Source organism: Lagopus muta, chromosome 17 (genome assembly GCF_023343835.1).
Source record: "Lagopus muta isolate bLagMut1 chromosome 17, bLagMut1 primary, whole genome shotgun sequence".
Lineage (NCBI taxonomy): Eukaryota > Metazoa > Chordata > Aves > Galliformes > Phasianidae > Lagopus > Lagopus muta.
In genome coordinates, this window is record NC_064449.1 from 12367525 (window position 1) to 12385581 (window position 18057).

At 43.6% G+C, this 18057-nt stretch overlaps 1 protein-coding gene across 4 annotated transcripts in view; it reads left to right on the forward strand.

Annotated features, from left to right (window-relative positions):
• Positions 1-245: 245 nt before the first annotated feature.
• Positions 246-18057, forward strand: part of HIC2 (HIC ZBTB transcriptional repressor 2) — a 74784-nt gene continuing 56972 nt past the window's right edge. For 2 of the 4 annotated variants that reach the window (XM_048964647.1, XM_048964648.1), the window contains exon 1: positions 246-656. The gene's annotated coding sequence lies outside the window, so the exon portion shown is untranslated. The remainder of the gene's footprint in view (positions 657-18057) is intronic. The other 2 variants (XM_048964640.1, XM_048964639.1) reach the window with 1 other exon arrangement.

The window sequence follows — 18057 nt, forward strand, 5'->3', positions numbered from 1 at the left end:
TTGCATTATACACCAATGTGTTTTCTTAATTTGTGTATGAGGCTCATTTAAGATTCCAGTATATGTACGAGTTATAGTCTATGCAATGTCCCTTCACATGCACTTGAGACCTCATCAGTGATGGGGGGGATAGTCTTCACAAATGCCTTTTTCATCACTCAAAAGCTCGGCGGGGCTGCTGGGTGCTGGTGGTCGTGTCTGGGCTGACTGTGTGGGTGCAGGGAAAGGGCGGCTCGGGGTGGGGGAGCCCGTGTCATTCGGTGGGAATAGCTTGCTTCCACAGCAGCAACATTCATTGCAAAAGCAGGAAATTGCTTATTATTAAATAGCTGGCAAAGGAGTGGGAGCCGATGCTGTTCCACACTGGCACAGCACTTACTTTGCTGCTTTCCCTGCCTCTCCTCATTCCGTTCTTTCTTTTTCTTCTTCCCCCTCTTTCTCTCTCTCCCCTCTCTCTCACTCCTCTTCTTTTTTTCATTTTGGCTTCTATTCAAATGTGGGTCAGGGGTGAGCGGCTCCCAACGTCACAAGCTTGCAAGATGGCGCTGGGAGGAAGGCTGTGAGATGAGGAACAGGCTGGTATAAACCGAGAGGACAGGAGAGGGAGAGGAGAGGGGCAGGGGAAGCAGAGCCGCTGCTCCAGATGCACTAAGAAGGTAACGCGGGGCGGGGGGGGGCGATGGGCCGCGCGTCCCGCTCGGGCGCTGCGGGGCTCGCTGCAGCCCAGCCCTTCTGCCCGCTCTTTATTTGCAGCCCTGTTTATTTGCCCATCTTCACGGGGCCGCTCGGGAGAGCCGCCGTGGTGGCCCTTCTCTCCCTGCCCTTCGATAGCCGTGCTCAGCACGGCCGGCAGATCTCGGGGAAAACAAAATGGGATACATGTATTTTTGCTCTCTCCTCGCCCTCTTTCCGTGCCCCGGGGCCCCTTCCCCTCGCGCTGCCCCGTTGCTTTGGGGCCGGGGCGTGCGTGCGGCGCCTCTGCCATCGTGCGGGATCGCAAATGCGGGCTATTCGGCTGCAGCGGCTAGAAACTTTCCCTCTCCTGTCGTGATATTTCTGTGTGTGTGCATGTGTGCGCGCACACGGGTGTGCGCTGCTCCTTCCTCGCGGTGCCGGGCTCGGGGCGGGGGCCGCAGCTGCTGCCCGCTGGGGCCGGCCGGCGTGGGAGCGAGCGGCAGCCCCGGAGCAGCCGTCTCTCCATCTCCATTCACCCTCTGCAAGTGAACCGTAATTTTTCTATCTTTTTCTTCCAAAGGGTCGGAGCTGAGCCTCGGGGTGCCGGGGGGCGTGTTTGCGCCGGGGATCCGGCCGTATTGTGGAGGAGAGGGTAGGGAAGTGGCTCCCGGGACTCGCATCGCCTCCTTCCCCCTCCTCCGTCCCTCCGCGGGGCTGAGAGGCGCCGAACCAGGCCGGCAGCCCCCGGGCACACTGCCAGCCCCTGCCCCACCGGGCACCCCAACGGGGACCGCGGTGAACTTTTGCCCCGGCTCCCTTTTGCCCCCCTCGGCCCTTTGGGATGACGGAGCCGCCAGCTCCTTTCGCCCTGCCTGCGGCCGCTGCTCTCCGGCTTTTGTTAGAGCTCCGTCTGGGCTCAGCGCTCGGAGGCGGCAGCGCGCATCCTCCCGCGGCAAAGGGCTGGCAGGACCCTGCCCCCGGCTTTGTGCCCCCGGAGGAAATGCATGGCCTCGGCTCCGCCATGCCGGAGCAGCGCTGTCCGCCCCGCTCCAGAAACAAACAAAAAAATATATACGTATATGCCTGTGTATAAATGTAAAATAATGAATGCTCTATGCGCAAGCTGGCAATATCGCTGCGAGGTGCACACCGCTGTAGTGTAAAAGCCGGGCGGGCTGCCCGGTCCCGTGTGCGAGAGCGGAGCGTACCCAGCCGCGCTCCGCATCTCCCGGCGGTGCCAGCTCGGCTTTTTGTTTGTCTGCCTGCATGTAAAAGGAAAGCGAAGTCGGAGGGTGTGGGGGACGAGCCGGGCACCGCGGTGCCCGCAGCCCCCTGCCTGCTCCCGGCCCCTTTTGTATAGGGAGGGAGAAGTGAATTATTGACTTCTGCTTGGCCGCGGCCCAGGTGGAAGCGGGCACGGCGGTGGGCGGGCGGCTCTCGGCACGTCCCCCCCGCTGCCCGTTATCGCGGCCGCCAGCTGCGCTGCGCCCGGCCCCGCCGCTGCTCCGTGCCCGCTGCCCGCCCTGCGGAACCCGCCGCAAACTCGGTGCCGTGTGCCGGGAGGAGCGGGACTTCGGGGTCGATAGCCGCGAGCTGGGCGAGGGTGTGCCTCTCCATAAAATGAATGAGTGATGTATGGCAGCGAGTGTCGAAGCAGGCAGCTACCGAAATCTCCCTAGATGTCGCGTAGTTAGAATAGACCTGGGAGCAGTAAGATCATCGAAAGTGCATTCTGGTAATAAGCCGTCTTTTGACCAACGCTGGTTTAAATTTGTTGTGGAATGCTGTTTATATTTGAATGGCTTCCATGTTTTTCCACAAATTAAAGGGGAAAACAATACGCAATAGTAACTTTCATTGGAAAATGTCAGAACTATGAGCAGATGTTCACTGTACTTGATAAATACAGCGTATAAACATCAGTATTTCAAGATGACTTCTTACTATTTTTTTTATGACTCAGAACCATTGTATGTGCTACAGCAGCTCTGAAGAGAAAGCTGTAAATTGCTCCTTAGGATTTAACAGGAAATATATATGGAGAAAATGACATATAAAAAGAAAATTGACTTATTTGCGCAACTGCAAGTGGCTTCCTTTTTGCACCTATTCAATAGCAATCTAATCCTAGAAGCAGTGGGAGCAATTATTTGCAGTGGTGCCTGACATTGTAGGTCTAATTATTTAAATCAGTTTAACTTTTGATGGTTGACCCATCAGGTCAATTCTGTGTGCCCTTTGTTATATTTATTTAGGGGGAGAAGAAAAAAAAAAAAAAAAGGAGGGGAGGGGATGGTTCTTCAAACTTGCCACCTGCTACTGACATATCATTTTAGCTCCGGAGGAGATCAGCGTTAGGAATAAGCAGCCTCTTGCATTTGTTACTTTCCACTCTAACACGGGTAAGGGAGCTGTACATCAATGGTTTGTTCTTTCGCACTGAAAATGCATCACTTAATCGTGGCAGACTCACGTGGCTGGAGGGGTGCAAGCAGGAGGAATGGGAGAATCTGATGCTCTAGGTTTTTCTTACATGATGCTTCCTAATTATGTGAAATGCAGATGAGATGCACATACATAAAAGGGGTGACTTTTCAATGTTTGGTGGGGAGGCTTCTTCCAAGGACCTGTGTGAGCTCTAAATCTTTAGTTCATAAAGACGTAGCTGATGGCACATGGTTGTGTCAGTGCCAAATTGTTTGGCAGAAGTCAATGTATGACAAGGGGTGGGGGAAAGAGAAAGAGAAAGTTGGAGGCCTTATTGTAGGAGGGTACATCTTCCAATTTTTCTGGTTAACTGTTTAGAACAACTAGAACAGAACCTAATGCTAGTTGGTTTGGTTGTGTCATTGAAACTCTCTAAAACAGCCACTATAATCCAAAATCTATGGTCACAGTATAAAATTTGAGGTGAACAGTAGTTCTTGCAACAGGGCTTCATGACTTCCAGCATCTTTACAGCCCACATTAATTAAGAACTGTCAAACATAAACTGTATGCCCTGCATTCCTTGTATAGCACATGGTTATTTTTGAGCTCCTGTTACTTTGGTGATAAATGTAGTGAAACAGGATAATATTTGAAAACTGAAGCACATCTGCCTTCATATCAGAACTGTTATGTGTGCTGAGTGCAGTGTTCAGCCTTCTAATTCAGGCTAAGGAATGTATCATAGCTTGAAAGACAGAAGGTATTGGTATGATGAGGTTGTCATGTTTCATCTACAGAAAGCCAGTCTTCTGGTCCCCTGCACAATTCAGACTGATGAAGTGTTTGAACAAAGCTGCAGTTCCTGACAGTATCAGTGGAAGAATTTTACCACAAAGTGGCATTTCCTATAGCAGAAAATGTGCTCTTAGAATGGAAGAGAACAGAACACATCTGTGACATAGGCACTACATCTGCTGTACAGTGACAGGCAAAGCTCAGTGGGAAGCAGGACTCTTTCAGCATCAGTGGGCATACTCGCCCTGCTGGACTGGGAGAAAAATTAACAGGGCTCAGCTGTGGGATTGCAACAACAGAGTCCTGACCCAACCATAACCACACAGATATCTTCTAAAAATCAAGATGACTTCTCTTTTGCTTTGGTGTGGATTGAACACCAGTGATTAAACTACTACAGCTGATTAAATATGTTTTTATCTTGCTGTAGTCTCAGGAACAAGGACAATGTATTGCAATAGCGATTTCAGACTGCTGTGCTGTAGCTCTAAGGCAAAGCAGCTGTATTGGCTTGTCTAGTGGTTGTTTTTTTTTTTTTTTTGTAATCAGCTATGGCAGTATGCTTACTCCTCTCAAAAGCAGCAGAAACGATGTTTAAAGAAAAAAGAAGATCCTGAGAGTTGAATTTTCTCGTTAGCATCTCCAGCTTCCAACAGAATGCCAATTTGAAGCTGGGTTTCTTGAAGTGTACAAGTATTACCAGCTAGCTGTCCAAACTTGTAAGTTACTCATGTGTCTTGTTAGTAATTCCTGGAAAGAAAATACACCCTCCACTACCGGCTCCCATGAAACAAGGAAGAAACAAAATGGTGAGGTCAATCTTGCATTTTAAGCTAATATATAAGGGATTGTTACAGTAGCTATAGGAGGGAGACTACAACATTGCAATAGCTGTACCTCTGTTGACAGGTGGGAGAAGTTTTGTTCTGCATCTGTGTTTGGATGACGGCCCAGTCCTGGCCACACACTGCAATCCAGGATTAATCCTCACATAGTGTTTTCTTTCTATATATCAAATTTCTCATTTTGTTAATAAGCACAGCCTAGCATGCACTTCAAGTCAGCTGTTCTGGAGTGGAAGCAACAGCATTTTTGCATTATTGAAATGACAGCTCTCATGCTTTCCTAGAGCCTGTATTGTCTGATCAGGGCAAGGTGGAGAGTGATCCTTCTAATCACAGATCCTAAACAGGGATTTTAATTACTGATTTTATTTAATGGAAAGAGGTGGGGAATCTACTCTATCCAGGATCACATATGAACTGTATCACATTTTCTTACATGCACAGGATACAAAAGGGTGATAGAATGATCTTATAAGCTGGAAACTTTGAGAGGATGTTTGGAAATGGGCCTGCTGCTGCGGGAAATGGTTTTCAGCAATGGATGTCCTTCAGCGTGGGCTTTCCTTCTAATGTAGGAAGGACAAAACTGCTCAGTTCTTCTCCATAAAACACACTTTAACATGCACAGACAACTAAGCAGGGATATGAAAGGCCCCAATCTTCAGCAGACAGTAAGGAGAGTTCATAGAAGTGCAAGGAGATTCCTGCTCATAACAGTCATCAGGGACTGCTTTCCTGATAAAAATGGCCTTGAGAAAGGGATATACTTGCTTACTTTGTAAAACATCCTGAGAGATCTGTGCTGGAACTAAGAACAGTAACTTTGTGTTCTTGCAGTTTTAGTTATTGGATGAATAAAGATGCCAGTGGTGTCCTCATTCAGGTTCTGGATGGAAGGCAGAAAATGTTTTGCTTCACTGTGCTGGTCTGAGGCTTTAGCTCTCTTTCAGTCTCTTGGGTAAGGCATAGGGGTGGCTTTCAATAATATATCAGTTTGCCCTATACATTCCCCTCACTGAACCAAACAATATGCAAGATAAAATTATCTTCAAGTCGGTCTTTTGTCATGGGTTTGAAATGAGAGCCATGACACAACGACGGGAAAAGAAGCCTCATAGGGCAAGCGGTGTCAATACGTTCTTGATTCTGGGCTAGTCCCATTTATTAGGGAACTGGTTTAAGGCGACAAGGGTGTACAACAGATTTCCTACTCCTAAATGTGAACTCACTTCCTATTGTGTAAGAAAGCATTCAGTATGTGGATTCAGTTTTCCAGGAGACCCATAGGAGTGTCCATAAAGACACTGTAATGTAGGACTCCAATTATCACAATTCCATAGCTGTCAAGATGCCACCAGCCAGTCTGACAGTTGGGAAGTCTTCTCTGTCCAACAAAGAACAGAATGGAATTGACAATTTGTGTTGCTAGTTTAAGCTAGGAATTGAAATTAGCCAACAAGAAACCTTGTTTTAAAGCCTGCTTGCTTGCCTGTGTGGTAGGATCTTTCTGGTTTGTGTCTATTGAAACATGTTGATGTGTAACTTAAAATAAAATTGGTAAATCTGGCATTTTTCCTGTTAGATAGGAGGATGAGGTAACGACTTGAGATGCAAACCAGAAGCAAAATTATTTTACTGTGCTGTTTCTGATAAATGTATCAAGCAACTTCTCATATAGCATTGATTTCAATTGATGCTAAAACTGAGTATTTTGATGTGCTAAATAAAAACAATATATGAAAAATGCTTTTTTAATCAAAATACTTTTTGATGACCTAAGATTCCTCCTTATCTCACTTATTCTGTGATTCTTAATCAGCTATTTTAAATGCAAAACAAATGACATTTTCTTTGAACAAAAGGAAATTTATTATTTTCTAGCTATGCTTTTTTAATGAACTTAGTACTAGCAGTTATTAGTCTCTAACAATTAGTTTCAGTTTGGAATGAAGTTGGCTTTCCTACCCTTTCCCTAATCTCACTTGCTTCCTCCACTCTGGAAGAACAAGTTATTGAACTACAACTGAACAAAACCATCCTCTCTGTCCCTTAGCAAGAAGGTTCTGATGCAAAAGGTTAAGTGACCAGAATTTGATGAAAAAAAATATAAAGTAGTAGCTTTCTCTGCTTGGGTTTGGACTGCACTAGGAAACACAGTGTATGTGTGTGCACAGAAAACTGGCATTGTTTTGAACGTGAGCTATTTAGGAGAACGGTTGAAATTATATCAGACTTCAACTTGTGCTGCTTTTATTTCACGTTTTTTTCCCTAGCCCTGGAAGGGGGAATTGCTTTGTTATTCTTAGTTTATATTCATCCTTATAATGTATTCAGAATGGTTCTTATGTGGAACTTTTTGTATCAGACTTCTCAAGTCCTTGAAAAAGGCTCTGTGTCCATTTTCTTGGAAGTTCAGATGCTCTTTGATAATGTGATATTAATGATATGAATGTCTTCAAAGAAAAACATGGATGTCCTGGGTAGGAAAAGTATCTACCAAAGTTGTATCTGACAGAGAATCCACTAAAAAATGTTAAAGAAGTGTGCATAGCCAGGACTGAAGTACCAAAATGCCAAATAAAAGGAATTTTGGCATCAGAATGATAGCTGTCTTGTAGTTCTACAGATGGCAGCAAACTGGTATTTGGCCGAGAGGTTTTTTTTTATTTATTTAAAAGTGATGTAACTTAAGACTTGGGAAATGTTTCACCCTGAAAATGTAGTTTTAAGTACTTACTGTTATGAACTGAACATGTATGCATGAACCTGGTGTAGGGAACCTGCTTTGGCAGGGGGGTTGGACTCGATGATCTCTGGAGGTCCCTTCCAACCCCCACAATTCATTGATTCTGTGAATTGAACACAACAGTGGATGAACATGTGCATGCATTTAATTCTTCTGAGTGAGCTGTGGACTAGGGAACTCAGGGTTCGGTTTGTATCACTTTAAATTTTCCATGCTATGGTCATAAAGGAAGTTAAACAACTTAAGTCTTCTTCATGTTTAAAGAATGGAGGATACAATGTCCTTGGTTTGTGGTGTGTATTTATCTTATAAATGCACATCATATTTAAATGTTTGTACAATTGGGCCCTGATCTTACTAGGGACTGTAAATGCTGTCATCTTACACTTAATTCTAATTGTGCTTCAAAATGGTACAGTTGCCAAAGGGGCAATTCCTCCATGCAGTAACCATGGAGGGTAAAGAAGAACAAAGAAGATAGCTCTCCTGTCCTTCCAACAAGCTACATTTTTCTTTCTTACTGTACTTTTTCCAGCAATGCCTTCAAAATTGTCACAAAAATGAAAACACTCCAGCTATAACGTTCCCCTGCAATGAACACTGGTATTTTTTGGAAGGTCTGTTCTGCACCATCAGTCTCTTCCTGGAAGTAAATAAATCCCTCTACATAATCACTTTCAGGATGCGCTGAGCAGCAGCTTTTATTTTATTTTTGTCTTTCTTCCTTGAGCTGCATGGTTCAGTGCCAATGTACAGCATGATGCCACAGTCCTGGAAATTCTAGGAAAAGCACTTCCGTTTGCTCTAGGTAAAAATTATATTGGCAGCAAAACAGACTCTGCTGTTTACAAGCTGGCAGCATTCGTAAGTGAACTCAGAGTAGCTTAATGTATGCAGTTCTGCATACCCTTCCAAGATACAGAGGTGTTGGCCTGTTATTAAGGGTGGTGTCTCTGGAGAGGGAATATCTCCAGTATTTCCCCAAGTGTGGGCTTCTTTTTAGGAGCTGCAGCCAGCTGTCTTGTCCCAGTTTTGCTAGACCTTCCAGTTTCTGTTGTTAATTTTAAGTGATGGCTGTAATTGAGAGGACTATTCACCATTATCTTAATTCTGATGATCTGTATTACCAGGACTAAAACAAGGGCTTCAGTATGTTTACCACTGGTTTGCTGTTTGGTTCTGGAAAAATAATCTCATCCCTTTGTACCTTTCCATTGTTATGTGTAAAGGCACAACAGTTTGAAGATGGGCTGAATTTCCATCAGCATTTAACAGTGACTAACTGTAGTAGCCACTATGGTCTAATATTTTACCTTGCTAATGGTGCAGGAGGATTTCATGCTGAATGCTGCGCTAATCATTCAGTGACTTCTAAGTGGAACAAAAAGCACAGAAAAACAGTATGCTGTTAAACCATGCTGTTATTTAAAAGCTCTGTGGTGTATAACTAACAACAGAAAACAGTCATAGGAGGCAAATATATTTTAAGGATTGTACCAGAACAGGGATCGTTGGAATACGGAATTAAAATATTTACCTAATCAGCAAAAAGATCCTTTCCACTCTAGTATCTCACAGTGCTTTCCTAATCAGTAAACTGTGCTCTACAGTTCAGTCTCTGGTATCTTTGTGTAACAATACCATGTCCAGTTTTTTTGATACCTTTTTTATGACTTTCTGAAAGCTGTATTGAGGTTCTCTCCTAGCAGAACAATACCCATGGCCAAACAAGTAGTCACACTTTCTGTAGACACAAATGACTGATAAAGCACCCCAGCTTCTCTTGCTTCTAATGAACAAACAAAATATCCTGTTCCCTGCCAAATTTTGGGAAGCTCACTTGAAATGGAACATGGGCTATGTGACACCAGCTGTACCATCTCAAGAGACTTATCAGTAGTTTTATACCTAATACCCAGAGCATCTAATGCCAGAGGCTTGGGATGTTCTCCAGCCCTGAACTGGTTGGACAAGAAAAAGGAAAAAGAGTCCAGGTGAGTCCAAGCACGTTTCCATGTGTATCTACTCTGACATTATTCAGAATATTTGCCTATTAGCACTCACTTCCTCCGTGGTGACACGTGGACCTGTGCTGCTCTATGTTCATCTGAAGCAGCTTGGATTGCATCCTCATCAAAAAGCAAAAAACAAAAACAAACAAGCAAACCAAAGCTATGTGTTTAAAAAACGAAACAAAACAAAACACAAAAAAACCCCACCCAACACTCACCCGAGCCTTCCTGGGGCCAAACCAACACGGCCCTTTCTGAGACGGTCAGGGAGCTGCTTTGTCACAATAGCTATGACCACCAAAAGTGGTGTGTGGGAGGCTATCTGCCAGCATTAGGTCTGCAGACTGACTGGCTGGGGTCACGTTTTTCTAACTGAGGAGGTAGCAGCTGTCCTTTGTGACATGCAGGATGAAGGGCTTCAGGGGAAGTTACAGATTTTTTTTCCATGTGAACCACTTCATGCTGTGCTGCGCTGCTGCCCTACCCCTCTGCCTTGTCTCCATTAGGGTGCCCAGCAGGAACATTCCCAGTGGCTCAGGGATGGCAATCTGCCCTTGCTCTCCTCACACTACTGGAGATGGATTGGCCATATTTGTTGCTTTTATTTTGGTTTTGGTTCCCAGTTTTCTTTTAAATTTTTCAAGGAAGAAAGGATATAAGCATCTGGAAGGAAGTCAGTATAGTGCCAAGATGTAGGATTTCCATAATTGAGTGCTTACGTTATAATTTTTCAACAAAATACTTGAAATTAAAGAAGTGGAGAGGTAATATGGTGGTTTTGAAATAAAATAATAAGCAGTGCAAACTGGTTGTTGGTCAGATCAGATCCTAAGGGAAAACTGTTTCTAACAGATGTAATTGTAAAGGTAATGCTACATTTGGCACCAAAAATTAGATTTAATGCTATAAATGAAGATAAAGCACGCTGCAGCTGACAATATGCTTCCAGACCATGTCCCCAGCTAAGAAGCTTGCAATACAAGGCACAAATAGGTGCCGTACAGATAACTGACTGGGGTGGGGGGGAGTCAGATTCTGCAAATGCTTACTTAGGCACTTTGCTTGAACCCGGCGTGACTGCTGCAGTAAGAGCTTGCACAACTCAGCCTGAGGCACAGGGCTAGAGCCTTATAGCTGCTGGGTAAAGTAGAACTGCTTGGGGGGGTTATTTATTTTTCAAGCGGCTGGTGAGGATGGTGTTAGGTAAAAGCCTGCTTCCAACCCTGACTTGCATGCCTGCTTATTTGTTGATATTCTTAATTACCCATAATCTAGAATTGCAAAACTCCTGTAGGTACGCTAGTGATACCTTTGCAAAGTTTCTCTAGGGAAGTAAAAAGAAAAAAAAAGTCAAACAAAAAACCAAAACCTAACTCAGTTAAAAAAGCATACACTTCTTTGAAAGTGCTTGGCTATCATGTTCAGTTCTGTCAGCCTGATGGGCTGAGAACATTTTGGAAAAGGTCAGAAGGCCACATTGAGTACTATGAATCCACCTCCCCAAGTTGATTTGTTGCCTGAACAATTTGAAGGGAGTGGAGCACCTGCAAATCTCCTTCTGGGGATTCCTTTAAAATGTGGGGAAGCCTCCAACAGGTGTGTGGAGCTGGCATGGCTTGGGTCTCAATGGGGAGAGGTGTGGCTGGGATAGGTCTAAACCTGCCTAAGCTGCTTCAGGGAAGAAGGAGGCTGCATGAGGTAGCTGCTCTCCGCTCCATTCCCTTCTCACCTGTAATGAGGGGATGCCTGCTTCTGCAAGGTAGTGTTCCGGAATCTGTTTCCACTGTTCTGCAGTCTTTAGGAAAACAGGCAGCAGGACAGTATGTGACATCAGGCAAGGCGGTTGTAGCTGTTCATTCCATGTTCCCCACACCACCACCCAGGCAGCAGGCTAGCTGCAAGGGCAGATACTGACTAATTATATCTGGAAAGAAGTGGGAGGTGAGAGAGCTGATTCAGATCCGTGGGTTAAAAACTTTGAGTGAATGCCTGATTAATGTATTTTCTTCTCAGATTCACTTGCTGTGAGGTCAGAGTCCTCAAAGAGAAAATGGACAAGACCTAATGAGTCTAGTGGGGATGTATGTCACATGCTCATTGCCTCGGTGCTCCCCATGTAAAAGTCCCAGACAGACTCTGATATTCCCGTGGCAGAGAAAGCTTGTGGCTGGGGTGCCGGCTTGCATAGGGGTTTGAATCTTTCATTTTGTAATGAAGCAGTTTGTTAGCTAGCATTAAGAAGTTGTTCTTTAGATCTTCTTTGTAAAGCCTATTCTGGCTTATTTAAAAAGCTTAATGTTTAAGGAATAAACCAAGCTTTTCTTTTGGTTTCACTGAAGGTAGAGTAAATGCTTCATATGAGTAGGGAAGAATGATTATTCATAGGAAGTTGATCTCTACAGTAAATGACTGAAAAAAAAAATTCCAAGTGGGAGAGTACATCACACCTACTGCGGGAAACAAGCTTTTACATTCTCTTCATCCCCCCGAAGTCTTACAGAGGAATCATCCTTCAGCTTCTCGTTAGATGATTCGATAGAAAAAAAAATCTATCTCCTTCCCAGTCGAGATTTTAGAATGCATTTTCTCTTTAAGAACAAGTCAGCAAAGGAATCCTGTTTCATGTTAACTGCTATGAAACGTGGTGTTAACTTTTTAGCCCTATAGAGGCAGGAAAAGGGGTTTAAGATGCTGTTTCATTTTTTTTCCTTGAGTATAGAAGAATTGAGGAGCAGGATTTCGATAATAAAATTCCTTACAATATCCCTCTATTTCCCTAGACTAATCTTATTTCCACCCATATTGTTTATCTATCATGCAATTTGGTGTATGGCTAACCATGATGGTCTTTAAATGCAAACTGATGCTTTAGATCCCAGTGCTGGCTTCAACTCTTAGTCCATAGAGACTGCTTATTTCAATTTATGCTTTGCTTTTATAACTTGCTGGATTCTTTACTTCCTTGAGAATTCTCAGTTGTGCACATACTTGCTTTTTTCCATCATTTCTACATATTTGCCCTATCACTGTAATCAGTTAATTCTCTGGTGCGTGCCCATTCCTACCTGTTTTCTCTATCTCTTTCCATACAGACTTTGCACCATGTTCTGGGCTGTTATATTTATGAAGGACATCTCCTCACTTGAAGCTACTCCAAAAATTCATAGAGTCACCAAAATAGACTCAAGCTACATCCATTCAAGTGCTGATGTAGCATCTGTTCATGTACAAGAACTCCCTTTAGAATTTGATCTGTGTCCAAAAACTGTCTGCAAACATCTGTCTATTATGATACTTGCAGGAAACCTGGGACAATTATTTTTTCCTGAATTGTATCACACTGAGATCTCAGTAAATAAGAAAGCATCACTGTAGATGCTTTTAGAGAGATGGAAAGTGAAGAACATCTACTGTGAACTCTGTGGAGAAGGACGTGGGTGACCAGGTGGGCAACAGGTTGAACATAAGCTAGCAGTGTGCCAAGAAGGTCAGTGGTGTCCTGGGGCGCATCAAGAAGAGCATGGCCAGCAGGTCAAGGGAGGTGATCTTCTCCCTCTGCTGTGCCCTGGTGAGGCCACATCTGGAATACCGTGTCCAGTTCTGGGCTTCTCAGTTCAAGAAAGATGAGGAACTTTTAGACAGAGTCCAGCAGAGGGTCACAGAGATGACTGGGAGCCTGGAGAATCTCTCATATGAGGAAAGGCTGAGACCTGGGACTGTTCATCCTGGAGAAGAAAAGACCAAGGGAGGGTCTGATCAATACTTATAAATATCTAAAGGGAAAGGGTCAGGAGGATGAGATCAGGCTCTTTTCCGTGGTTCCCAGCGACAGGACAAAGAGCAATGGGCACAAACTGGAATGCAGAAAGTTCCATCTGAACATGAGAAAAATCTTCTTAACTCTGAGGGTTACAGGTCACTGGAACAAGCTGTCCAGAGAGGTTGTAGAGTATCCTTCTCTGAATGTATTCAGAACCCGCCCAGATGCCTTCCTGTGTAACCTGCTGTAGAGAACTTGCTTTAGCAGGGAGGTCGGACTACGTGATCCAACCCCTACAATTCTGTGATTCTGTGACATGCAGGAAAATCTTCTGTCAGTTCTGTTGAATGTGTCCTTCTGTTTCCTTTAGTGCACTTTTCAATGTTTGATTCTTCTGGAGCAGAAGAGTCATATGATAAAGTTCTAAGGAAAATTCTAGAAGAGATGAACTTGAATGTGTTGCTGCTTTGTCTTGCTAGATACCAGTGGTTAGATTGAAGCTTCTGTTTGTACAATTCCCGCTTGTTCTCAGCTTTGAACCTCCAGCCCATGTCAAAGTCTTTTTCTCCAGGACTACATGCCCTTATGTCTGAGGGGAACTTGTGACTAACGGAGGGTTTGATACCAAATACTCTAAATCCTATTGAAATGAGTAGGTTAAGAGTGCTCATTGCTAAGATCAGGCTCAACAGCCAAGATGCGATGTGCAGATGAGATTAGTCTCTGCTGCAGTTGGGTCACAAAAATGGAGAAAAGCCATGTAGTCTCACTTCCTGCCACGGATAGCACCGACTCTTCTCACTACATTATTACTTACTGTATGCCCACATGTGCACTCTTTCTCTAATATAAATATTAGAGAATAATACCAGACACAAATGTCGCTGCGTGGAATCACTGAACTCATTTATGCTTGGTGTTCAGCTACAACAGGAAAAAATAGGTTCTAGTACTTAGTGTTGAGCAGCAGATGCCAACTCATCAAGCTTTTCTGTTGCTAAAATGCTATGCCTGAATTTCTTAAATAGCGTGCGTCTATAACAGGCCCAGGGACATGACAGCACACGTGGAACACTTGAAGGGGAAGACAGAGGACATGCATTTTTCTGCAAGTTTTAACAAAGCCAGAATCTTCTGTGCCTTCATGCCTTCTCTGCCACATGGCCTCAGGGGGTTTGTTTCTAAAGTCATCTGAGAGCTGCCAGTGCAAATTGAAACCCCCAAGGGTTTCTCCAGTCACTGCAGGGGCACCCACTGCCTATAAATTTGAAAATGGAACCAAGCAACACTTCGAAAGTGAGAGGACAGTGGCATAGCGCAGTCACTGGGGAATCACTGAATAGTCAAGACTGATACAAAGTGGAACTGTACTTAAAAGAAGTAATTTGTTTAGCCAGTATGCCACTTACTATGTGCTGGTGGCTGTTGGGCCTTACATCCCAAATGGGGCAGTCCCTCTGCCACCTCTTTTACGCCTGTACATAAGACAGCTTCCCTTCAGGAGGGGACAGAGCGCAGTAGAGGAGCATGGGCAATGCGGGCCCTTGCTCCAGCCCTTGACTGTCTGAATCGCCAGCAGACAGGGCTGCTGCAGGGCTGCTGTCACGGGCAGTTGCACCTGATGTGTGGGAGGTACCTGGCACTTCATGGATGTAGCTACCCATTGATTTTTGTGGAATTGATTTATAGAGCTGTTTAATGGAATTGATTATTTTTACAACTTTTTTTTCCCATCTTAAAGACCATTGTTTTTCTTCAGTGATGGCTACAAGTTTGTGTTTACATACTCATATACTCATGCATCCACAGTCCCGACCGTGCTCCTTCTATACACCCTGCGAAAGAAAGTTTCAATCTCAAATGCCATCCTAAATTTTAATAATCATATTTGATGTATGGCCTTGAATAAATTAAGTGTGCTAGAACTTGCAATGTGAAATCCTAGCAGTGGGTATAACCACAAAGCAATGTTCTATTAAGCCAGTGACTGTCAAGAATGTCTATTGTGGTTGTGTCTGGGTTACGAGTGGCTCCCTTTGGTTTAATGTAGGTGGATATTTTTATTCTGCCTGGCTTGTGAACAAGGGGGTGAAAATTCAGAATTTACCTATGAGAAGTGTAAGACTGTGCTGAGTTTTCCTTACAAGCCTACAGGTAGGAACCACATTTTTATTCTAAACCCAGTATTTTTATTATACTTAATTTATTTCATTGATATTTGCTCCTAAGTGGCTTGCATTAAGAAAATATGATATTATGTGCTTAGAGGAACACTATGAGATCTAACTAAAGATCATCATTCTTTGTTAATGTTCTGCACCTTGCAGGTCAGTTCTGCCAATAAGCTTAGCTTTCCACAAATTTCTGTTATGCTTTTGGGATTAATTCTTTCTTCCTTGCTTTCTCTCTTTTTTTCAAGAGGCACAAAATAATTTATGCAGGGTCCTAGCTCTGTGTGAGAATCCTAAGTGGATATTGCATCACCCAAACTTGCAGATCAGAGAGACTTAAAATTGTCCACTGCAGGGTTAGGATACTGCCAACAGCTGCCTGTCAGTATACAGTGAAATACCCAGTCTCTGACATAGCCATCATTCAAGTCATACAAGGTATTAATAATGCAAATATATCTCCTTGAATGGCAATGTGAAACAAACAGAACATCAACAATCACAGTTTGTGTGATCTCGGTGTGAAATTTAGCTAAGCAATCTGGCAGCTGTATGTAATATTAACTGGAACTTCCAAGTGACAGTCTGATGTAGCCCTAAGCACAGTACATTTTGGTAATCTAGTTTCACCAGATAAGTGACAGAGATAGTACCAGCCAACACCCTATTTGAATAGAAAAGCTCTCAGCTTCATGACTACATATCAAAACTCCCACCCTTGCCCAACTATCATTTATAGCCATCTAGAAACTGTTGGGAATCCATCATGGTCACATCTACTGTGCATTTAACTTATACTGGGAGTTTAACAGGACGGCCAAGAATAATATAGTTAGCATGCTGAATGTGCAACTGCTGTAGAAGTGGGTTGTACATGTGAACAAAGCTTAGGAGGAAAACATAGATGGTACGTGCGCGATGCAAAGCAGATAATAGCAGTTTATCCAGTTGTCTTATATCTACAACTCAATCCCACATTGCATTAGTTTTGGAAAAGAACTCCAAATGTAAGCAAATTGTCCCAACCCAACTTTTAAACTGGTAAAAGGACTTGAATTCGCATGCAAGATAATATAAGCGCTTTTGCAAAACATGATGTTTAAATGTGGCTTGCTTAGAGAGGCTTCCAATAGCAACAAACCTTAACCATGTGTCTCAGAAGACAGCTAAGACTTTACTCAACATTTTAGTGATCCTAAATGGCAGTCTTTGAGAGGGAAAACAGTATCATTCCATTGGAAATTAAACCTGCAGCAGTTGAATTATATTATAGTTTTACAGATGTGTTTTATATACTGCAGCCACATGTAAACTAGACATTGTTTTCTTGGAATTATACCAGTGATTTGAAGTCTCTCTGACAGATGTGTATGTTTTTTTCTCTAAACATCACATGCCCTAAGCAATTAGGTGGAGTTAAAATCTACGAAGGCAACTGCTCTTATCTGTCTTGCCCTATGCCAAGTCTTTGCCTTCCAGTCTCTGCTGGGAAATAGTAGAAATTCCAGGCATTCTTTGGAAGGGAGAGGGTTAAGTTTAAAGAGAAGGGTATCTTGTCTTTCACCACCACTGGGGTAGAAAGATTTTAGCTGTGCCTTCTCCCTGGAGGTGCTTCATTATGGATGTGATAATATGGCCTTGGCATGTCCTTGTGAGATTGCCTGGATGTATTAAATATGTTGCACAGATCCTTCCTTCTCAGATGGACAGATTCTGTCATTATGATTCTCAGGGCATCAGAAGAACCATTTACATAAGAATATGAGATTTTGTAGTTAGTGGTACACATAAACTGGTCTATAGCAAAGACTTTATACAAAAGTGCTGCTCAGTTTAGGGACTGCAAAGCCCTAAAGATTTCACTCGGTGCTGTACAACACCATCTCTTCTCTGAAAGAGGACAGGATAGACAAAAAACGAGAAAGGAAGCAGAGCTGTGAATAGCTGCATTAAGAAGCCAAGGTTGTGTGACAGATGGGAAGGACTAGGAAGAGAACCTAAATTCCTTGTGTTCCAGTTTACTTTACTACCAGTACAGGCTACTGTTATCATAGCACTCTCTTTTCCATCCTTATTATTCCAACTTAATTAACTTTCCTTGCCTCAAGGACTGACACAATCCCTGTGTAGTCTTATGGTATATGTTAGGTATTCCAGGGAACTGGAGCAACAAGCACACTAACAAGTTACTGCACACTGACTAATCACTGCTTACTCTCAGTATGCGTGTCTTTAGCTAATGGCAGTGGAAGGTAACCAGATAAGACAGCTTTGTGCCCAGGACAATGACAGCCAGGCAAACAGAAGCTGCCTCTGGTTTTGCACGGCTACATGTCAGACTTGCTAATTCTGGAGATGCTTGCCTTCTGTTTTGGTCCCTGACACTTCCCACAACAAGGGTAAAACAAGACAGTGCTAATGTCATATGAATCTGCTCTAATTCTGTTTTTGGGCTTGCATGTGCATATTACCTGAGCTGTAGCCAGCTTTCTGATTAAGGTGTGATGTTGTAAGCTGTTCTGGACTCTTTATCTTCCAAAATGCAACATCATTGACTTGCACAGAGTGGATCCACTTTTTGTGTGTCTCCCTTGAGACTAAGTTATATTGAGATTAAATGAAT